The 18,007-nt window shown below is 34.6% G+C and overlaps 1 long non-coding RNA gene across 1 annotated transcript; it reads right to left on the bottom strand.

Annotated features, from left to right (window-relative positions):
- Positions 1–4,905: 4,905 nt before the first annotated feature.
- On the bottom strand, positions 4,906–17,663 carry LOC143057279 (uncharacterized). The gene is made up of 6 exons (XR_012972692.1): positions 17,574–17,663; positions 16,828–16,988; positions 12,891–13,024; positions 11,818–11,868; positions 9,190–9,357; positions 4,906–5,644 (listed from the first exon to the last, which is right to left on the bottom strand). It is a non-coding gene; the product is annotated as an uncharacterized LOC143057279 (long non-coding RNA).
- Between the last annotated feature and the right edge of the window lie 344 nt (positions 17,664–18,007).

Genomic DNA, 18,007 nt, shown 5'->3' with positions numbered 1-18,007 from the left:
TTTTGGTTGAAATGTGTCTAAAAGTATAATTATGGTTTTTGCGGGTTCTACTGTCTGATGGTATGATAATAGCAGATGGTATAGCTACGATTTGATGTATTATTTTGTCGAACATTATTAATATTGTGCGTGTTCTTCTTTCCTGTAGAGTTTGCCAGTTTAGGGTGTTTATCATATCTGTCGGGCTACTGAAGTTATGGTATCTGTTACAGACATATCTGGCAGCTCGCCTTTGGACCATCTCGATTTTGGAGGTTTGTTCAACTGTGTGAGGGTCCCACACTGAACATGAATATTCCAGTTCTGTACGGACTAGTGCCAGATATGCCTGAGTTTTGATGTTCTGACATGAGGTTTTTAAGTTTCTTTTTAAGAAGCCCAGAGATTTGTTGCCATTAGCTATGATGTTGTCTGTATGTTTTGACCATTTTAGGTTTGCTTGAAGTGTAATGCCCAGATATTTAGCCGAAGAGACAAGTTCCAGTTTGTGATTGTGGAGGATATATAGTCATTTTTGAATGGGTTTTTCTTCTGTAAGGACTGTGCATTTGTCTGGATGGAAAGCCATCAACCAGTCTTGCTCCCACTTAGCAGCTGCATCTAAATCTAACTGGAGTGCATCACAGTCACTTTGAGATTTGATGGTTTTGTAGATGATACTGTCGTCGGCAAACAGTCTGAGCTTACTGGATTGTAAGTATTCTGGTAGGTCGTTGATATATACCAAGAATAATACTGGGCCCATGACTGTGCCTTGAGGGACACCTGAGGTGACTGGAGCCAGGTCATATGACTCTCCATCACCTGTGTTTGTGTTCTGTCATTCAAAAAGGCAGCGACCCAGTTGAGCGTTTCTTTTTGAATACCATAATATTTAAGTTTGTATAGAAGTCTTTTATGAGGGACCTTGTCAAATGCTTTGGCAAAATCCATTATAATTAAGTCTATTTGTGTGTTATTGTTGTTATTTGCTGCACGCTCTTGTATGAATGAAATGAGTTGAGTCTCACATGATCGTGACTGACGGAAGCCATGCTGGAGGTCATACAGTATATTGTTCTTTTCAAGGTGGTTGATGATGTGTTTGGTGATGATATGCTCCATAAGTTTACAGGAAATACATGTTAATGATATTGGGCGGTAATTTTCTTGCTTGTATTTTCCCCCTTTTTTAAATGCTGGTGCTACATTGGCGTGTTTCCAGTCTGTTGGTGTTATGCCAGTTTCAAATGACGTTTTAAAGATTAGTGTAAGAATTGGAGCTGTTTGATCTTTGAGTTCTTTTGATATTCTACCACTGATGTTGTCTGGGCCAGTTGCCTTATGAGGGTTTATGTTGTGTAGTAGTTTTTTGACACCAGGTAAAGATATTTCAAGTGGTGTAATCACAGGGTGTGAGCTAGGACCTTTGTCTGGAATGGTGTTATTTGATTCAGTTGTAAACACTGATTGGAACTGTGTGTTGAGGATGTCTGCCTTTTGCTTTGTCTGCTATTAACTGCCCTTCTTTTTTCAAGGGAGCTACAACTAGTCAGAGACATATAATACATGTAACGTATTATATGACATTATATGTCTCTGATTTAGTATATACGCCAGATGCGCGTTTCGTCTACAAAAGACTCATCAGTGACGCTCGAATCCAAAAAAGTTAAAAAGGCCAAATAAAGTACGAAGTTGAATTAAGAGCATTGAGGACCAAAATTCCTAAAAGTTTTTCCAAATACAGCTAAGGTAATCTATGCCTGAGGTAGAAAAGCCTTACAGTATTTCCAAAAAATTCTAAAATTTGTAAACAGTAAATTTATAAATATAACCATATCAATGACAATTCATGTCAGCTCACAAAGTGCTGACTACTGGGCTTGTGATACCCTCGGGGAAATAAATCTCCGCCAGCAGTGGTATCGACCCAGTGGTCAAGTTGTAAATAAACTCATCATAGATACCAGGACTAAATTTAGTATATACGCCAGACGCGCGTTTCGTCTACAAAAGACTCACCAGTGACGCTCGAATCCAAAGAAGTTAAAAAGGCCAAATAAAGTACGAAGTTGAAGAGCATTGAGGACCAAAATTCCTAAAAGTTTTGCAAAATACAGCTAAGGTAATCTATGCCTGAGGTAGAAAAGCCTTAGTATTTCAAAAAATTCAAACATTTGTGAACAGTAAATTGGGCATTAGATGTCGAATTTTTCAATCCACGGTCACGGTGTATTATACAAGAAATTTGTATTGTACCAATCATGAATTGCATGTCTCTGTTTAAAAGTTTTCGTATTATGATCATACGAAAACTTTTTAACAGAGACAATATATGTGTATCAAATATTCTTGAGATCAAATATATACAGTATCAGAGACATACAAGTCTAAATTTAATGTTTCATTTTTGTCGAGCCTGCAACTTTTGTTGCAGAAAGCTCGACATAGGGATAGTGATCCGGCGGCGGCAACGGCGGCGGCGGCTACGGCGGCGGCGGCGGTGTTAGCTCACTTCTTAAAAGCTTTATATTTTAGAAGGTGGAAGACCTGGATACTTCATACTTTGTATATAGATGCTTCATGTTACGAAGTTTCCGTCAGTCACATGTCCAATGTCCTTGACCTCATTTTCATGGTTCAGTGACCACTTGAAAAAAAAAGTTCAAATTTTTTGTAATGTTGAATTCTCTCTTATTATAAGTAATAGGATAACTATATTTGATATGTGTGTAGCTTGCAAGGTCCTCATGTCTGTCAGACAGTTTTCACTTGACCTCGACCTCATTTCATGGATCAGTGAACAAGGTTAAGTTTTGGTGGTCAAGTCCATATCTCAGATACTATAAGCAATAGGGCTAGAATATTCGGTGTATGGAAGGACTGTAAGGTGTACATGTCCAACTGGCAGGTGTCATCTGACCTTGACCTCATTTTCATGGTTCAGTGGTTATAGTTAAATTTGTGTGTTTTGGTCTGTTTTTCTCATACTATATGCAATAGGTCTACTATATTTGTTGTATGGAATGATTGTAAGGTGTACATGTCTAGCGGGCAGATGTCATGTGACCTTGACCTCATTTTCATCGTTCAGTAGTCAAAGTTGAGTTTTTGAGTTTTGGTCTTTTTATCTAATACTATATGCCATAGGTCAACTATATTTGGTGTATGGAAATATTTTATGATCTTTTTGTCAGTAGCGCAGGTTTTATTTGATTGTGACCTCATTTTCACGGTTTATTGCACAGTGTTAAGTTTTTGTGTTTTGGTCTATTTTTCTTAAACTATGAGTAATGGGTCAACTATATATGTTGTATATAAGTATTTTTAGCTGTACATGTCTACCTGGCATGGTTCATCTGACCTTGACCTCATTTTCAAGGTTCATTGGTCTTTGTTTAGTTATCTTGCCTAATGTTAAGATTATGTGACAGTTGTAATAAAGCTTACCTTTATACTTAGGACTATCAACATAATATCAATGATTAGTATAGAAGGCGAGACATTTCAGCGTGTGCACTCTTGTTCATTCAATATATAAAAATGTTTTTTTTTCTGTTACAAATCATGATGAATTGTATCATTTGTACATGTCATGCTGCACACCAAGGGCCCTTGATTGGAATAGAAATATTCTTATTCTTATATATTCTTATTCTTATATATTCTTATTCTTATATATTCTTATTCTGATCTATTATTATTATTATTATTATTATTATTATTATTATTATATCATATGTCTCTGATGTTAATTATTGATTTGCCTCGGCTTTTATATGAATACTACTGATTTGTGGATTGAATCTTACAGCGGCAACTTTGTTTCACTTTCAATATTGATATTCTTTTCCTATAATATCCAAACACGCCTAGTTGGTGTGTACCCGTCTCTAGCTAAGAACATCACATGGATATACGGATGATTAGGTCGAATTGTTCACTTGCAAATGAAGGAATTCACCAGCGATGTTTCTTAGCTGTTTTTGATAAAATTGAACCAAACTATTATTGGCTGCTCAATAAAGCAAATGGTTGTTTGACTATTCCACTTTCAAAAATGATTTTACAAAAAACAAAATCATATTTGTTGTTCTGTATCTCCGGCGTAACTTATGCCCCAGCTTTCATGATTTTAAACTTTTGTTTTCTTATATCATATACAATGTATATAAACTCTCAAGTAAAATGGAAAAACATAATTTTATTCGGCATTATTCAAATATACATCACAAGCTCTTAAGGAGCTTTTCACCGAACTTGATTTGAAAATATATTCATAACATAAAAAAATCGAATCTGGCGCATACATTTGTAACATGCAATAAAAATTTAGCAGGAAATTTAGAATGAAGTAGAGCATTTATGTCCATGTCTTACCTCTTGTCAACGGGTTATATGATATATTAAGATTAAAGATATGGTGACCTTTATATGCAAAAAAGATAATAAACTGATTACCATTACTAGTACTTATATTTTAAGAAAAAAATTCATATTGGGGTGTACCTGAGAAGGAGAAATGTATATATTTATGTCCTGGTATTGTGTAGTTCAGGATGTTCAAATTGTATATATATATAAATGTATACTAGACTATTGTTGTTTCTTTTTGTTATTATCTTATTTATATCTTATATTGTCACTATGCTCCTGGTGTACCCATTTACAGCTGATTTCAATATGTGTGTAGGCAAAGGTAATATCTTTGGTTAGCTTGCTTGCTAGCTAAACCGTGAAGTCATTGTTAGCTTAGGTAAACTACCCTCGTTTAAGAGTAGATTAGTCCGACATATAACCTATCTATCTGTCTGTATGACTAGACTACTTTGAAAAGAGAGATGTTATGAACATAAACATCTTCTTTTTCTTCTTCTATATAAAATCTAATAATAAGATTGAAACTATAAAACACCAAGAAATCGTAAAGAACATAACATCATCAAATATGTAGATATAATTACTTGAAGGCAATGGTTATTTTGCCAGCTCCGGCAAGATACCTCTTAAGTGCCATTTAACTGTGTCCTGCAAAATAGCTTCATTAAAAGTAGCGCTATTTAGCCGGCTGCGGCAACATATAGCTATTTACTTAGAGTTTAACTATTTTGCCGGATTTTTCGGCATAATAATTACGAATATAAATAAATTTAGAAGATGTTGACTGACTGACTATTCTGCAAGTTTCTGTGCTGCTTGCCTTATAAGATTTTTGCATCCATCCGGCCGTAAATGTAAATAGCTACATGATAAAAACGAAGATAAATGAACATGCAATGATGAAACAACTTGACTAATTAAGCAGTGGATACAGTTTTCTGATCTTTGTGCCATAAACATAACAGTACTGTAATGCACCATAACTTAAATAAAAGGTTTCAGCGAAAAGGTCTGTACTTTTATTGTTATGAATATCATTTGATCGGTCTATTGTCATAACTATATTCTGTTGATTTTCAAGTTGCTATTCATCATTTGAATTTGAAACTTCGACAAAGCCTGTACTTCCGAAAGAGGAATTTCTTTATATGTTTGCTGTTTGTAACCACATCAATGGCAATGATAGTGCCAAAGATTGATAAAATGACAGATATTGCAACCGTTCCAATCGATACTGCTGATATTCTGCTTTCATAGACACTAATCAAAGACCTTTTGTAATCTGAAATACAGAATAATACGTGAAATAAAAATATAAAGTGTATGCATCCGAATCGCTTTTCTAGATTTAATGTAATTAGGAATAGAAACCTAAAGGTTTGAAAGCCAGGGATGCATAAAATTTAAATACTCGGTGCATAAGTCATACTATTAAGTTACTGGCGCAACGTTAGAAATTGCTACTACCACGAAAAAGTAGCGCTTAAGTAAATATTTGATAAGGAAATTTTCTTAGAAATGTTGAAATGAATATTTCAAATTATATATGAAAATAAAGATTGCTTCTTAAATTTTCACATTATGAAAGAGAAAGAATAAAAATATAATATTCACAGGCTTCGCAAGACACAGATTATAAGAGGAAAACGTTCACTTGGCGTTGTCCTATGTAACAAGCTTGAAGCATTAAACTCCAACAACTCGCGAAATGTTCACACAACTCTTCGAAGTTTTGCATGAATGTTCTATAACATGATATATTTCAGTACTGGTTTCCATGGCCGTCTCAATGTCAAATTAGCATAGATATTTTGAAAAGAATATGTATAAATGACTGTCCCAGGGGAAATTTAGTTTGAAAACATTTCAGTTAAAAAAAAATAATTTTGACACACAATTTATTAAATTGTAAGCACGATCGTTTTGTACTAAGTGTAAGCTCCAAAAGCTCAAATTAATGAATGAATTGAGCTACATATTCAATTCAAAACAATAGGTTTGTAATGTCTTGCGGTAATGTCCGAGTTAAACTTTCTTGCCTTCACAAAACTTTTACTGCCAAAAAACAGAGATTTGATTTCATGTAGATATTTCTCGGATTTGATTACTATACCAATGTATACCAATAAAAAGTGCTTTAAAAGTTGTTGTTGTTACACCAAATTGTAATAAGATTACAGGGTTACCTATAAAAACAATAAGGATTAATGAAAATGTCTTGCAAGGTTGTTCGTAAACATTATTTGACGTCGCCACAAGCGTAATATGGGACGACAGGAACTGCATTCGCGGGTTCCTTCCTCCACTTAATGTCCTACTTTCAACAAAAAGAAATGATGCACATATTACAAAAAAAAACCAAACACATCTGTAAGACGATCAAAAAGTTAAGAAAACTTCAGTGTCATAACTATAAGCCATTTAATTGTCTCTTCACGACTTGTTCCACTGCTTGAATAAAATCATATTCGGGTTGTTTATATAAATGCAGCAATATTCCCCCGAAAAACACACTATTACTAGAAGTAAAATGTAATATCTTCTGTAAATTATAAAATCATATTGGAATGGAATATCTCGGCATTTTATACTTTGTGTACTATACTTTGCATTTACCCAACAAGGAAAGCAGGAAAACCTCGATAGTGCTCGTTTCTGATTTAACGTTATTTTTCTGTTACACTGAATGGTAGCAATATCTGACGTTGCGTTGCTATATATAAAAACAAAAATGAAGAAAAAAATCAAAATGGTCATCTGACTGCTAGGTAAAGACAGATTCCAGCAATTAGTTAAGCGCTTTACATGTAACCATGATTTGTTGCTAGATGTTGATCATTGAAGAAGTGGGGTTCCGGGGGTTGGAACCTCCCTTTTTTGCCGGAGAAATGCATTTGAACGGGGAAATATAGTTGGACCCCCCCTTTTGTCCTGGGTTGGGACCCCCTTTTTAAAATGGTTGGATCCGCATCTTTGGGAATAAGAATTATATCAAAGTATGCATAATAAATCATAAAAACAAAATATATCTTATATTGATATAAAGGGTAAAGGGATTTTTTTTCCATGGTAATACTGCTGCGCCTGTCCCAAGTCAGGAGCCTGTGGCATTTGTTACTTTTTTATCTTTTTTTAATTTTAGTTCATTCATATGTTTTGTGACGTCCATTTTAACTAGATATAGGAAGATGTAGTATGAGTGCCTATGAGACAACTTTCCATCCAAATAACAATCTAAAAAAGTAAACCATTATAGGTCAATGTACGGCCTTCAACACAGAGCCTTGGCTCACACCGAACAACAAGCTATAAAGGGCCCCAAAATTACTAGTGTAAAACCATTCAAACGGGAAAACCAACGGGGCTAATCTATATAAAAAAACGAGAAACGAGAAACACGTATACATTACATAAACAAACGACAAATACTGTACATCAGATTCCTGACTTACGACAGGTGCAAACATTTGCAGCGGGATTAAACGTTTTAATGGTACCAAACCTTCTCCCTTTTTCTGAAACAATAGCATAACATCACAACATATAAAAACACACGATAAAATATCAATTAACAGGCTTAACTCAATTAAAAAACGTAAATTGATACACTATGAACGAATAAATTTGATCTGCGATATTAAAATGCAAATGCACAGTTAATAAAATATTAGAGACAAACGTTCAAGGCCAAAAAGCAAACAAACAAGTCCAAACAAAGCCATGGCAAGACACCACTGCGAAATATTTAACCCTTCGAAAATAATCACTTTTGAAAAAAAAATACGGTTTTAATCTTACCGGTACATGTAAATCTTGAATTTTTTACAAATGTAGTAAGAAGAAGTGAAAATTAGAATATATTCCAAATAATCAAAGCTGGTATATAGACAAGATCCATATTAATATAAAATAACAAAAAAACATTATAAACAGTATATCAACAGGTCGAATTAACAAGAAAATACGATTTGAGAGTACAATATTACCATAAAATTTAGGATGTGAAATACCATTTTTAATAAGTTTTCTACAGGTACAGCCAAATTTACTAATCAAATCTCTGTATCTTTGAAAGAATATAGTAAAAGATTTAAGTAATTTTTGGTTTCGAAATCCATGACACAACTTTTTCCCAGTGATGCATTGATTACGTTCGTTAAAATCTATGACATCAGAACACACACAGGAAAACACACACGTATGATGGAGCCAAAGGCACATCGCCGTCTAAAAAAGGAAAATTAACAATAGGAAATGAAAAATCGTCTGTTTTGTCGTAAATTTTAGTATGAAGTTGTATATATACAATTTTATTTAGGGGCCAGCTGAGAACCACCTCCAGGTGTGTGATTGCCTCGCTGTGTTGAAGACCCATTAGTTGCCTTCAGCTGTTGTCTGTTCTTTGGTTGGGTTTTTGTCTCTTTGACATATTCTCCATTTCCATTCTCAATTTTATCGGATTAATTTAAAGACAAATCCTTCTATTCAGATCTACCAATAATATATTCTTTATATTTTATTTTTAATTTAGGCTTGCGAATTAACACTAACAAGTGGACACACCACATTTTATATGTAAACTATCACATTCATTCATTTAGTCTGCATGCTTGTATATCAATTTGGGTATGAATCAACCAAAATATGTTACTCACGAGGAATTGTTAAAGTAACAAGGACAGTCCAGGAATAGGTTAAACACCGTCAACATGCTCATTGATATCATGTGATATTAAGTTCTTCCCTTACTAGTACTTACTTGAAGTTGACTTGTTTACTATTTGTTGATATAATGCGATATTAAGTTCTCCCCTTACCAGTACTTACTTGAAGTTGACTTTGGGTCGACGTGTAAAACTTTTTTAAGTTTCTCTATTCTATCTTGTGTATTATTGATTTCTTCCTTTGCAGATGTATATACTATGTTGGTGGATTCTGTTGTTATTGTTGTTCTGCTCACATTCTCTTCATCATATTCGATGGTACACGGACCAACTGTAAATTTTTATAAGAAATTTGAGTATATAGGCAAGTATAATCATGTTTAGACTCAGTGTACATTCCAAAATGCATATAGAATAAATTTATATCCATGATCTTAATAATGTTAGGAAGTAAGGTCAAAGAGAAAATGTTCTAAATGCCGATAAATGTATATTTTTTTTTACAAATGCTGTGGATTGTTTTCGTCAATAAAATTTTACTTCATACAGTTATATAAGATTTTCATAATGATAAGTTGATAGATAGCATCATGCGAAATGCAAGTAGTATTTATTGATTATTTTGCTTTTTGTACATTTCTAAACACCAATCCGTCATCTTATTATGTATGTGTTGTGTATCAAGTACATTTCTCCTTCAATGTAAAAGTTAAATACAACATTTCCTTATTTGCGGCGGTCGTCAAATATGATACAGGTCTACAGTATCATATGGACAGCATATGTTCTAGTTATTGACTAAGAGTTTTACTTGAAACTTGATTGTGTTTTGTATAATACTGCTTGTTGTTGCCATGACGTTTAATTTTTACTTATGAGCTTTAATGTCACTTTCGCCTCTCTTTACCAGACTGGTTTCTCGTCTCTGAATGTTCTGATTATTAAGGACGAATATGAAGAAAATATACTAGACTAAGTGCAGTTTATTAAAGGTAGAGAATATTGCATGTACATATACATGAATACATTCATATCCAAATATAAACAGTGAACGAACTTCGTTTTCTATCGCATTATGACGTTGTAACTGATGAGTTTTATGTAGACGAAACGCTCGTCTGGCATACTAAATTATATTCCTGGTACCTTTGTTAAATATTAGGACATGTTTAATAAACTAGTCATGTTCGACAGCGAACATTTTTTAGAGTGTAATACCCCAGTCCCACTAGGCCACGATCGCACTACGATCTGTGATAAAAATGCAAATTTTGATGATCGTAGTGCGATCGTGTAGATCGCAGTAAGGTCGTATCATGGTCGTGGTGAGGTCTTCAAGATCGTGAAGAGCGTGGCCAACTTTGAACATGTTCAAAACAATCGTGGTGCGGTCGTGGCGAAATTAGGTCGTAGTAGAAGCGTAGTGAGAGCGCACTCAGATCGTAGTAAGATCGCAAAGGTCGCTGTACAATCGTAGCGAGAGCGTAGCGAAAGCGTGATTCTATTCGGAGAGACTGCGCTACGATCACAAAACGACGTAATCACGACCTCACTACGACCATCACGTTCTCACTGCGACCCAACTACGCTTCCACTACGACTATACCACGCTGTTCACGACCATAATACGATTCTAGCACGCCCTTGCCGTCCTCATCACGCTCTTCTTACGACCTGACTACGTTCACACTACGACCATCATTCTCATTGTCATTTTCACATAAAATATATAAAAAAAAGGTCCCTACATTTTGTTTGTTTGAATGTAATTATCCATTTGCTCTAACGGCTCAACCATGCTTCTCGTTTTTATATAGATTAGACCGTTGGTTTTCCCGTTTAAATGGTTTAACACTAGTAATGTTTTGGGTCCTTTATAGCTTGCTGATTGATGTGAGCCAAGGCTCCGTGTTGAAGACCGTACCTTGGCCTATAATGGTTTACTTTTATAAATTGTTACATGGATGGAGAGTTGTCTCATTGGTACTCATACCACATCTTCCTATATAAATTGATACATCTACGTCATCTCTGCTATTGTTCACTAAAATATTGTCATTGAGCTTTATTGACCAGCAATAGGTTGTAATTTAGGTTGGATTTGTCGGTCCGACATCTCTGCTTGATCAGGATTCGTTACTTTGCTCCCTCTGCCTCTACATCAACTCCTACCACCACGCCCACGTGTTCTGGTAGATTTGGTGGCATGACTGTATTGTTTAATCAGAAATAGAAGGAATTGAACCCTATTTTTTTTTAACTGTATTGATATGGAACACGATGTTGACGTTATTGCTGAGAACGTAGTAAGATCGCGCTATGAACGTAGTATAAGTATAATCGTGGTAAGAACGTGTTATAATCGCAGTAAGATCGTGTTGCAATCGAATAACTCGTGGTATGGTCGTAGTGAGAACGTGAAGAGCGTAGAAAGATCTTGATAAGCGTAGTGATGTCGCAGAATAAGCGCGGTGAGAACGTGGTATAATCGTAGCGGGATCTTTGTAGAGGCGTAGAGAGGACGTAGTAGCATCGTGAAAGCAACGAAAATTTACATTTTCATGCGCTGATACCGCGACCTCACCACGATCTAAATTTATTTTAGATCGCGGTGAGCGTGGTGCGATCGTGGTCTAGTGGGACGGGGGCTTAACGTATTTAGTATGTATTTTTAGAAGAAAGCAATCATCGATTTTTTAACGCAACGTATGGTTATCTTGATTGCCAATATGACTCAAAATGTTAGAAAACTACATGCTAGGAATAAAACGTTTTACAGTAATGTACTTACATTTGATATACATCTTTAGATTATCTACCTTTTTCTTCCGTGAATCTGTAACTAAAACACGCAAAAAAGTGTGGCCAAAATACACCAAAAGGACATAACTCATATATTAGTAAAAAATAATATCAACAAGAAAACGATGCAAGTGACAATACTGATCGAAAATAATTTACAAACAACAATCGTTCATTCTAAAGAAATCACTTGTGTTAAACTTAGAAAATAAAAGTAAAATAACAAGTATACCAAACTCCTTTATCAAATAGCAAAATCAAAAGTTAAACAAATCAAACGGAAAACAATTGTTATATTCCTGATTTTGTATTAAAAAATAAAATAACAAAAATACTGAACTCAGAGGAAAATCAATTCGGAAAGTCCATATTTACATGGCAAAATCAAATAACAAAACGCATCAAAAACGAATGGACAAGAACTGTCATATTCCTGACTTGGTACAGGCATTTTCAAATGTAGAAAATGGTGGATCGAACCTGGTTTTATAGCTAGCTAAACCTCTCACTTGTATGACAGTCGCATCAAATTCCATTATATTTCCATTAAAATGTTCTGTATTAAGTCAGAAAAATGGCAGTTTTTATCTTATGGTTCGTTTTTGCGTGTGTCGCATTGTCGTTTGTTTGTGTGTGTGTCAAATTGTCGTTTGTTTTTGTGTGTCACATTGTCGTTTGTTTTTTGTTGCAATTGTTCCTGTTTCTGTTGTTTCGTTAATTGTTTTCCTCTTATATTTGACGTGTTTCCCTTGGGTTTAGTTTGTAACCTGGATTTCTCTCAATCGATTTATGACTATCGAACAGCGGTATACTATTGCTGCAATTATTTGGCACAATAATTATTTTGTGAGGACAATGACGGATGTTATTGGTATCTTCCGATGAACAATTTATGCAGAAAGTTGCCGAACCAGGGGTATGTCAAAGAAATTCTCGTTCATTTTTTTAAAGAAAACTTCATCGGAAGATACCAATACCATTTACAACTTTTGTTCATTCGAAATATACATGCATATGTTCAGTGAACGATACCCTAAGAAAATTGTAGATACAAATACTCACAATTTAATTGAAAAAACACAATAACGTTCTTTTGTCTTTTAGCATCCAATACCAGCATCTTAGGTTGTAGTATATCGTCTCTATCGTATTCAGCAATCAAGAACAACAAGTGCTGTGAGTGTTCAAGTTCATGCCTATGAAAAGAAAAACAAGAATAAAAGTTTAACAAGGTATGTGTTAATGGTGTGTTATTTTTTTATCGTGTGTTTTTCTATGTTGTGATATATTATTGTTTCAGAAAAAGGGAGAAGACAATAACAATCAAAACCAAGGAGTAAACAAAGACTCACAAAACCAAAGGACATTTTCATCAACAGTTATAAATAATAATAAAGAAACAACACGAACTCCACGAAAAACTGGCAGTGAAATCAGGTGCTCCGGAAGGGTATGCATTTCCCTTACCGTATACGGCACCCGTCGTGTTATTTCTTTGTTCAGTTCGGTAACGATGGAAGGTTATTAAGACTGAGGAAGAATATCAGATATGATTTCTGACACACTTTTGTCATAATGGCCAATCAGCTCATGATGGCAATCGTAAAATATCTTGAGTGATGACCTTAATTTGATTGATTCATAACCCTGTCTTAGCAACTTTTGAGAAAGCAGTATTCCCCGTTCAACAAAATCAACGTACTTTGAGCTAGCTCTAGAGTAACGTATCAATTGAGACACATATACTCCATATGATGGTGCCGCTGGGATGTTGCTACAGAGAAATGGAAAACTGACTATAGGAAAATTAATCATCGCGTTTGTTATAAATTTTGGTATTTAACCTACCATCAGTAGTAATTTCGAGTAAAAGGTCTAAATATGAAGCAGATTTATCTGTGTCGGTAGTATCTATAATTTCAAGTTCACTTGGATACATTAAATGTAAGTGATCACCGAATCTATTATTATTAAGAGACAGTACATCATCAATATACCGAAAGGTGAAATTAAAAGACTGGGCTAATTTCTTTTCTTCTTTCTGTACAAGCCCTTGGATAAATTCTTCTTCATAGGAATATAAAAAAAAATCTGCAAGTAGAGAAGTGTAATTGGTACCCATTTGGATTCCAATAGTCTGTTGGAAGACCAAACCTCCAAATTGAACAAATATGTTGTCAATTAAAAAGTCCAGCATGGCAGTGATATCCTCGTCGGTATATTTTTTCCTTGATTCTGTATGATTTTTCACAAAGTAAGCTGAATTCCAGCCCAAAACTAGATATTTAAAACGTCTAGTGCCCCTTTTGTTAAAGAATCATAAGCTGACGAGTTCTTTCAGTCGAGCTTTAAGTTTAGTATGTGGAATAGTACTGGTAGAAAGAGTTGAAAAATCAAAGGTTTTAATGTTGGTACAATGTTTTAATGATTGAGATTGTAAATTCACCAATAACTCTTTTGAATTTTTCAGTATTCACATCTGGTTAACACCACTTCTTGAATATGCCGTTTCGGAATATTTCTGAAGTCCGTCTTTGACTGCAGTGAGTATGACAGTAAGAACTTTAGAAAGGGGTTTAGTGGAACACTTGGAAGAACCTGCAATATACCTTTCTTTATAATGATTCTTGTGAAGCTTAGGAATCCAATATAGGGATGGAAGATCCTGATCTTCATCTTCTGGATTAACACCAAAGGAGAATAGAACCGATTTGTAGTTTTCCAGGATCTCCTGCTTCGTAAGCGTACTCAGTGTATATGTAGGATTTCCAAGTGTGTTATTTATCCCCAGTTCCTTAATCAGGCAGTCAATGTAGTGTTTCTTGCAAACAAAAACAATATTGTTTGAGGCTTTTTCAGCTTGAACGACAACATATTTGTCATGGAGGCAAGACACCTCCTCTATGACATGAGGGTCTTTAAAGATGGAAGGAGCTTTGGTGCTCATTGACCCTTTAAGCTTACTTACTCTTATCTGAATCAATGACCTCACTGATTTTACCCACTCCAAAAGAGTGTCAACCTCAACCGTTTCCCTTTTTGCCCAGTCATTTGCATAACCCTCAACAGAATCCATTAGTAGTTTGAAGTTCTGCTTCCGATTGATTGGCTGTGGCTCTCTGTATTTCGGACCCTTGATGTCTCAACTTGTAGTTATTGACTATGTTTAGGTCTCCAGAAATTACATGGCCAGCAGGATTATACACGAAATGGGAATGTGAACAGGCACAATCAGGTTGTTTAGCTTTGAGGTCATCAATATCTATTTTCTGCAACACTTTTTTGTGATTATTTATTTTAGATACAACAGGGTTGGTGTAGAAATACGATACTATAGGAGAAGATTGATCCTTAACGTAAGAAGGAATGTTGCTTTTTACTTTTTTATGGTGAAGAATATTACTTATATTTATAACATCAATACCCTTGTTTGTGAACTTAAAATTGAAGAATGAACGTTTTTGCAGTTCCTCCGAATGTTCAAAAAAGGGTCTGAATAATCTATGGTTAGCAATATCCATCACCATGGTAACTATTTTATACTTCGTAGATCGACTATCTGTAGTATGGCATTCTTCACACGCTTTCAATAGAGAGTTAAGTCTAGAAAGCGGAAGTGAGTACAGTTTAGAGCGAATGTGATGAATTCCAAGATGTTTATTGATATGTTCGACAAGGCCATCTATAGAGACATCATGCATATCAGGTGGATTATAGCGACGATGTCCATGGCTCCGCAACCGACGAAGAGACCTATTGAATAAATCCATCACATTCACTGAACTACAGATAGGGCTACTCAAGTTACCTACAGTATCTATTTTATCGTTACATCCATAAGGTGTTGCAGTACCTAATTCTCTGATCCAGTACTCTTCTCTTTTTCTGCGAAACGGTGTACTTAATGTTGGATTATTGGTGTGGTGATAAATTTTTTCTAAAATGCGAACTTTAATGGAATTTCCTGAATGGTCAATTTGTTTGAAATGTTGGTAATTGATTTGTTGGTTATGAATATCGAAATACAAAAGGTTTGGTACCATTAAAACGATTAATCCCGTTGCACATGTTTGTACCTTTCCTAAGTCAGGAATCTGATGTACAGTAGTTGTCGTTTGTTTATGTAATTTTTACATGTTACTCGTTTCTCGTTTTTTATATAGATTAGACCGTTGGTTTTCCCGTTTGAATGGTTTTACACTAGTAATTTTGGGGCACTTTATAGCTTGATGTTCGGTGTGAGCCAATGCTCCGTGTTGAAGTCCGTACATTGACCTATAATGGTTTACTTTTATAAATTGTTATTTGAATAGAGAGTTGTCTCATTGTCACTCATACCACATCTTCCTACATCTATATAAGACATGAACTAGTTTCAGTTAACTTTAGTTTATAGGGTAGTCAATTTTCCCCTTTTAAATCAACAATATCATAGTGTTTAAACGTCTACAATTTCCTGAATGAATTAATTTACCTGTGTTTGATATCCTACTAAGATTGCTCTGTTTAATAACGTTTCATGGAGCTAATCTTCGAGTTACAAATAGCTGTTGAAATCATAAAACAGTTTTTCGTTTATTATACGAACGCCATCACGAGTTGGTTGACCGTTATGGGATATCCGTTTCGTAGATGACAGCCAATGTGTTTCAATTTTCGTAACTAGAAACAAGAATCTTGTCCCATTTTCGGCAAATTGTAACTACCGAATTCGACTTACCAGCTTTGTATTGACATGTTCAACACGACGGATGCTAAAGGTGAAGATGATCTTCTTACCCTTTTGTAACACTTTCGTTTTAAATTGGTTTCTTGTTGTTCAGTCTTTAGATTTATATGGTATGTTTTGTATACTATTGTCTGATGGTCTTTTTTAGTCAAAGCGTTGGCAGTTTATTTTCTACTTATGAGTTTGAATGTGTCTTTGGTATTTTTTGCCTCTCTCTTTCTTTCTTTTATAATTACCAATTTTTACATTATAGATACGTAATAAACTTACCCTAAATTTGAAAAGTACAATTTTGTAGTATTACTTGTTAAACCTGTATAGCTACTGCTTAGTATTCTACCTGTAGAAAACCAGTTTGTTTTGTTTGTCTCTGTCCCATTAAATATAAAATACGCCTCTTCGGTGCCACCCGTATTGACCGATATTTTAACCTAGTAATAAAAAAACCAATTACTATGTGAGCGAAATGTGACTTATATACATGTTGACATGTTCTACATAAGGACATGCCTGTACACTGTCAGAAATATGACAGTTGTTTTCATTTTGTTTGATGCGTTTGAGCTGTGAAATTTGTTACATGACGTTCTGTTTTGAATTTTTTCTTCACTTCATACATAGTGATGTGATGTGATGTCGTCTTTTCTTTAGACATTTTAGATGAAGAAAACACTTAATAACGATTATTTCTAGAATAACGTACAGAAAAAAATGTATATATTTTGAAAGATGACATACATATATTGGGCTAGTTTGATTTACTATTCTTTCTTTCATAAGTTTGTACTGTAAATATATTAATTAGGGGCCAGCTGAAGGACGCCTCCTGGTGCGGGAGTTTGTCGCTACACTGAAGACACATTGGTGGCCGTCGGCGGTTGTCTGCTCTATGGTCGGGTTGTTGTCGCTTTAACACATTTCCCATTTCCATTCTCAATTTTATAAATTACACAACAAAAATTCATGAATTACTGAAGGGATGAATTAAAATGTTCACACTGATAGAGTTATGTTACTTGTTCAATATTGAAATATTCCCAGTAGTTGATGATGTCTGACTTGAAATGATGTTTGACTCTCGACGAGGACGAAGCCGCTTCTTGCTTGGTTAAGACTGATGTATCGTTACCAATGTACAAATCATAAACACGTTCCATGCCTACAAAAAAGTAAAGTATCAAAAATACCAAACTCAGAGACAAAACAAAGGATGGTGTCAATGAAATAAAAATTACATTCCTTGAGATGACTAAAGCATATATAGTTCTTTAAATGTTTACCAAGGAATAATATTGCATAATCAAAACCTCCATGATTTTACAAAATTGAAAACCAAAAATAATGGTTAAAACCGAAACTGATACTTTACAAAACCTAAAGCATTATGAATAATGGTCTATGCAGGAAAGTGAATTTAAACTCATGGGAAACTATTATCAATTCCCTGTTT

This window comes from Mytilus galloprovincialis, chromosome 13 (assembly GCF_965363235.1).
Source record: "Mytilus galloprovincialis chromosome 13, xbMytGall1.hap1.1, whole genome shotgun sequence".
Taxonomy (NCBI): Eukaryota; Metazoa; Mollusca; class Bivalvia; order Mytilida; family Mytilidae; genus Mytilus; species Mytilus galloprovincialis.
This window is presented reverse-complemented; position numbering and strand designations above follow the sequence as displayed.